The sequence below is a fragment of the Delphinapterus leucas genome, chromosome 5, assembly GCF_059928025.1.
Source record: "Delphinapterus leucas isolate spDelLeu-1000000601 "Yukka" chromosome 5, BTC_Dleu_Yukka2, whole genome shotgun sequence".
Taxonomy (NCBI): domain Eukaryota; kingdom Metazoa; phylum Chordata; class Mammalia; order Artiodactyla; family Monodontidae; genus Delphinapterus; species Delphinapterus leucas.
The window spans coordinates 8,330,875-8,337,734 of record NC_143133.1 but is presented as its reverse complement, the minus strand read 5'-3'; positions in this window follow the sequence as shown (position 1 = coordinate 8,337,734).

Sequence of the window (6,860 nt, the reverse complement as noted above, 5' to 3'; positions counted from 1 at the left end):
CATATTAGCACATTGTTGTGGCAATATATACTGTAAAAATTGTTTCATTTAGATCTCCTTTGCTTTTTTAAAAACAGTGTTATTGAGTTAGAATTAACGTACCATAAATTTTGACTGCTTAAATGTATAGTGCAATGAATTTTAGTATATTGATAAGGTTGTGCAATCATTGTAATAATCTACATTTCCACCATTTCCACCACCCTAAAAAACATGTTTAAAGCCCTCAGCAACCACTAATCTCACTAACTTTCTGCCTCTTTATATTTGCTCTTTTTTTTTTTTTTTTGCGGTACGCGGGCCTCTCACTGTTGTGGCCTCTCCTGTTGCGGAGCACAGGCTCCAGATGCGCAGACTCAGCAGCCATGGCTCACGGGCCCAGCCACTCCGCGGCATGTGGGATCTTCCCGGACCGGGTCACGAACCCGTGTCCCCTGCATCGGCAGGCGGACTCTCAACCACTGGGCCACCAGGGAAGCCCTATAATTGCTCTTTTTAAATTTTATACAATTGGAATTATACATTATATGTTTTTGTGTCTGTGTGTGTCTGGCTTCTTTCACTTGGCATAATGTTTTTTGGGTCAGCCATGTTGTAAGATATATCAATACTTCATTTCTTTTTATTGGTGACTATTATTCAAGTATACTACCTTTTGTTTACCTAATCATCACTTGATGGATGGTTGTGTTGTTTCCACTTTTTGGCTATTTTGAATAATGCTGTAATGAAAACTCAAGTGTAAGTCTTTGTGTGGACATATGCTTTCATTTCTCTTGTATATACACTTAGATGTAAAATGGTTGGCTCCTATGATAAGAAAATATTTACCATTTTGATTGTTTTCCAATGGAATAGTAGCATTTCATATTCCCTCCAACAGTGCATGAGGGTTCTGATTTCTCCACAATCTTTTCAACACCTGTTATTATTTTTTTTATTATTATAGTCACCTTGGTGAGTGTGAAGTCATATCTCATTGTGGTTTTGATTTTCACTTTCTAATTGAGTATCTTCTTCATGTGTATATTGGCCATAGTATATCTTCTTTAGAAAAAAAAATGTTTCTTGAGCTCTTTTGCCCATTTTTAATTGAATTGACTTTTTATTGTTAACTTGTAAGAGGTTTTTTTAATCTTAATATAATTCAGTTATGATATATATATATCATACAACAGATATCAGACAGAGCTATGCTTCCCTTTTATTTCTTGGAAGTGGAGAGAAATAGCGAAAGGTAGAGATGAATTGGGATGATAGGGCAAATTCATAGTAATCTTTATCTTGAAAAATATTGACAAACACCACTTTAGGACAGAAGTTTAGAAAAAGCACCAAAGGCTTCATTCTTTACTTTGGTTTGCCACCAGTTTCTAGTATCTTTTTTTTCCCCTTGCCATCTTTAATTGGTAATGCAGAGCTTTACCAGGGATTTTTGCTGCTCTTTTTGTTTATTTATTGGAAAATTTTGTATTCTCCATTTTACAAAAATTAGAGACTCCAAACTGATCAAAGATACAGTATTTAATCTTCTGTTTGCCCCAGTAGAATAACTTCCATAGTAAAGTGGCATTCCAAAGGGGGAGACTGTGACAACATAATGTTTTCCATTTCATCTGTATTTTACCTCCAGTTTGTGATTTGGGTGTTTTCTCACTGATAATAAAAAGATAGTTTATATATATATATATATATATATATATATATAATATATATATATAGTGCAATTATTTTCTCCCTGTCATCTTTTCACTTTCTGGATGGTAGCTTTTGAACAGAAAACATATTTCTTTTTGATGAAGTCTACTTTATCATTCTTTTCTATTATTGCTTGCACTAATATCTTCATATTTAAGAAACCATTGCCAAACCTAAGATCATAAATATTTACTTCTATATTTCTTCTAAGAGTTATGGTTTTAGCTTTTATATTTAAGTCTGCCATACACTTTGAGTTAGCTTTTGTGTATGGCGTAAAGTACAGCTTCAATTTCTACTTCATTTATTTCGCATGTGGATAACCAAATGTATCAGCACAATTTGTTGAAAAGACAATTTCTTTCCCACTGAATTTTCTTAACATCTTTGTTGAAAGTCAGCCGACTATAAATGTAAGGGTTTATTTTTTGACCCTCAGTTCTGTACCATTGATCATATGTCTGTCCATATGCCAGGACCATACTGTCTTCATTACTGCAGTTTTACAGTAAATGATGCAACTAGGAAAACTAAGTCCTCCAATTCTGCTTTCTTTTTCTGGGTTTCTTGACTTTTCAGATGAATTCCATATAATTAAGCTGGGCCAAACATTATAAGCCACAGAAATTGACACAGGCTGAGTAACATGACTCCTACAAAGCTAATCAGGGTCTATCCCCAGAATTTTATATCAGTGCTTCAAGAGAGAAGTCTTCTCTACTTTGTGTCTCTAAGCTGCCTTAGTAAAATCCAGAGCTACCAGTTGCCATTGTTACACACATAAAACAGGACTGGACTATCTCTCTGTACCAGGAGAGAAAGGTTATATTAAAAAATACGTAGAACAACACAGATAAGAAATGAAGGAGAAATCCTGTAACTATTCATAGCCTCTCAACCAATTGAACCTGACTCTTATTCAGCTCTATCTTTTCATGGTTTAGTTTTGCAGAGCCACCCAATTCTCCTTTTTATTGCTTAATTTAGTTCAAGATGTATTTTTGTCAAATGGAAAGATTTCTAGTTAATACAAACACATTTTTATGATTTCCCTTAACACATAAGGGAATGTATATCTCATTATTTATTTCAACTGGCACCTGGGAAGTGTGAAGAAAGGCATCTTTGTTTAGTACTAATAATACTCAGGGCAAAAGCACTTCATATTTAATTATAATACAATAGTTGCCGCATGATCAAATGCTCCATTTTTCTTAGTTACTATGATATATTAATAAACTAAAAAGTAAATAAATAAATAAACTAAAAAGTATTAGTTGCCTTTTCTTTGAAGATAGTTTCTTGAACTGTGCTTCTTAATCAAGTTATAAGTAATATAAATTCCGAATATTTTCAGTCATGTAACAAAGTACTAGATGACATCAACATTCTGCAAAAGAAATTTAATGTTTCTAAGCAGTGTTGTTTTTCTTCATGAGACTTAACAGTCAATCAAAACAACTGAGTAAGGGACAAATCTGGAAAGGATTTGTCATAAACAAATACCATTATAAATCACTGTATGCATTTCTACCTGTCAGGATGATTCATTATTTATTATTCCATTTTTAGCTCTGAGCCATTGACATATAATCAAGAACCAGGCAGAGAGACTGGATAGTTTGTGAGGCTATGAATCCATCAACACTCCAGTCTGGCCAAGGAAGAGAAGTTTTAGAAAGACAATGCTTTCTTGCAAATGAGCATTTACTGAAAATGGGGGCTGGAAAGTTAGATTTAAAAACATCCTTTTAGGGACTTCCCCGGTGGTGCAGTGGTTAAGACTCTGTGCTCCCAAAGCAGGGGGCCTGGTTTTGATCCCTGGTCGGGAAAATAGATCCCACATGCAAGCCACAACTAAGAGTTCGCATGGTACAACTAAGACCCAGTGCAACCAAATAAATAAATAAATAAATATTTTTTAAAAATCCCTTTAATAAACTGGAAGAGCAGTATCCTGCCATGATAAGGTAAACTTTGTTATAAGGTAAACTTTGTTCCTAAAGTTTACCTTATAGAACCTCACCAAATGTGCAGATCCCTGTCACCAACAGCTTGTTACAACAACAAAAAAATTCTATTAACAGCTGCCCTACTAATTATTTCAAATCTTTCATCTCCAGATAAGAGTAATCTGAGCTGATTCTACCTTCATTTTCTATTGCATAGTTCTTAAACATGTTCCCTTTTTGACCCTGCACTTTTTTGGGGGGAGGCCAATCTTTAGTTTGAATATTCTTCATATATATCATTTCAACTAATTATCTAAATTAAAACTTTTTTTTTGTATTTCAAACTAGCTGCCAATTAGTCCCAGAAAGATCTATTTAAAATTGGTATTCCTATTCATGCTTTCACATTTAAATAAGATTATCTTCTTGTTTTATTTTCCCTGAATGCTGAGAATTTTAACCTTATCCACTTTTTAAAAAAGAAATTCCCACCAGGGTTCCTATTTCCCCATATCCTCTGTAGGGCTTGTTATTATCTGCCTTTTTGAATACAGTCATTCTAACAGGTGTGAAGGGTTTTCTCATTGTGGTTCTGACTTGCATTTCCCTGAGGCTATTGATGCTGTCTTTTCACATGCTTATTGGTCATTTGTATATCTTCTTCAGAAAAATATCTATTTGGATCATTTACCCATTTTAAAAAATTGAGTTATTTTTGTTTTTACTGTTTAGTTGTAAGAGTCTTTTTTACAATCTGGAAACAAATTCCTTAGGTATATGACTTACAAATATTTTCTCTAAGTCTGTAGGTTGTCCTTTTACTTTCTTGATGGTGTTTTTTGAAGCACAGAATTTCTTAATTTTGTTGAATTCCAATTGATCTAATTTTTGTGTCCTTCAGTACTTCTGAAAATTATTTTAATATATGTTGTGCAGAATCTTAAATTTATAAAGTTTATTGATGCTACTGTGTCTTGATTTTTTCCATTTTATTTTTCTAAAGGGTTCTTGAATGTGGAACCCTTTGGTGAAATGTCCCTTTTACCTATTATATACAGGCAGAGGGTAATCTTCCTGCTTGCTCTGCAAATAATTTCTCAAAGATTCCTTCTTCTTTCAGTTAAAAAAAAAAAAATTAATCAGTAGTTTCCTTTGAGGAAGGATAGAACAATCCCTTTTATTTTCATTGGTTGATAAAAATCTCTCCTTGTAACCAAAGGCTAGTAGTACTATTGTATTAGTATTTGTATTTTACTCTAAATCTTGTAAATCATTACCACTGAATAGATTAACTGACATTCTCCCTTTTCAAGATTAGTGAGTATAATATATTGCATTAAAGATAAACAAAATAATTAATATATTTTCTACTAGAATAAATCATAGTCAACATATTTTAAAAACATTCTAAGCAGTTGCATGACATCGTATACTATTTCATGTCACTTTAATAGGCATTGAATAATTTGACAATCACGAATATCCAACAAATTGGACTAGTCAACGTTTACAAGGACGAAACTGCATTTTAGAGAGAGAGGTAGTAATAGAGATATTTTACTTTGCTTTAGTACTTTCCAATTTACAATACAATTTCTCTGTCTCTCTTGATCTTATCACTAATTTTGTGAGGTATTTGTGGAATTTTTTCAATTTCTAGGGCAACCTAAGGGTTATTTATTAGCAATAAATTACCCAGGCATCTAAATAAATATACGTAAAACAAAATTTCATCTTGAGTTTCTAATCAAATATAGAGTACTATTTTTTGGTGATATATTAAATAATCAGAGGGTAATAAAGATGATAATTAGGCAGCTTCCAGAATATTGGATCATCAGAAAAGAACTATTATTCAGATAGAAAATCATGCCTATTAATATTTCAAAAGATTGTTTACTTGAGTAATAGAAACATGTTCGCTGTTCCCTAAATATAACAAGTCTTCTAACCTACCTAAACCCAGTCACAAAATTTGAATCCCAAATGGATGTTTCTAGTCTTAATGCTGTTGTTCCCCAGACTTGGTCCTTGTCCCTGCTGCCTGAGGAGCTGAAGTTTTTGCTGGTTCCTTCTGTGTATTCCTGAGTGATCCATCTAAAAATATGTTATTCTATATTTTTATATCTTAGACTCTGAGATATTCTAAATATCTCATTGCCTCTTCTTTTCCCACTTGGTTATATTTTTGAGCATTACAAAAGTTATTTTTCTTTAACTGATTTGCTATCATGCTGGTGTCCCACTTTAAAAACAAAAAATCAGAATTTGATGGCCCGTTTTACCAATAAAGACAGTAAAAGAACTTGTGTACTAGCCATTTTTATTCTTAATGCACCCTTGTAACAACACTGTGAACCCCCAAAAGGATTCAATACTACTGAAGTGTTAGAAAATGCAAAATAACAGAGCCTTAATACAAATAAAATATTATGTCTCTACACCTAAAAGAAGTGTAGCTGTAGACAAACCAAGTGTGTTATATTGGCTTGCCTCCAAAAACTCTACAGGACCCAGACTACAGTTGACCCTTGAACAGCTGGGAACTTAGGGGACCAAGCCTCTGCACAGTCAAAAATCCACACATAATTCATAATGGGCCCTCTGTTTCCAAGGTTCCTCTGAATCTACAGCTCCACATTCACACATTCAACCAACTGTGGATCATGTAGTAGTGTAGTATTTGCTATCGGAAAAGTCTGCATATAAATGGACCTGCACAGTTCAAACCCTGTTGTTCATGGGTCCCCTATACTTCCATTTCTCCAATCTATAATCCCTAAAATATGGCTTTTATCCTCATGGTCCAAGAGACTGCTGGAGTACCAGCCATCATATCTGCCTTTTACTTTAAAGTTGGAAGCAGAGGTGGAAAGCACAGGCCCTCCTCTAAGAGCTTTCCCAGAAAACTGCACATGAGAGAAGCTGAATCTTAAACATGGACCAGACTAACTGCAAGAGAACCTAGAGAAAGCAGTGTTTTACTTGGGCAGCAATTTTTAACCTAAAAAATAAAGTTCTTATTATGGAAGAGGTAGGAGAATGGATGTTTGAAAGGAGTGGCACCTCTGCCACAGTACTACTGTTGTGCTTTATTCAGTAAAGGAAACCAAGGCTCATAGACATTCAAATATTTGTGCAATTTTACACAACTGAGTGGTATCAATTCATTTTGAATTTAGGATGTTCTGACTACACAGGCTTACTCTT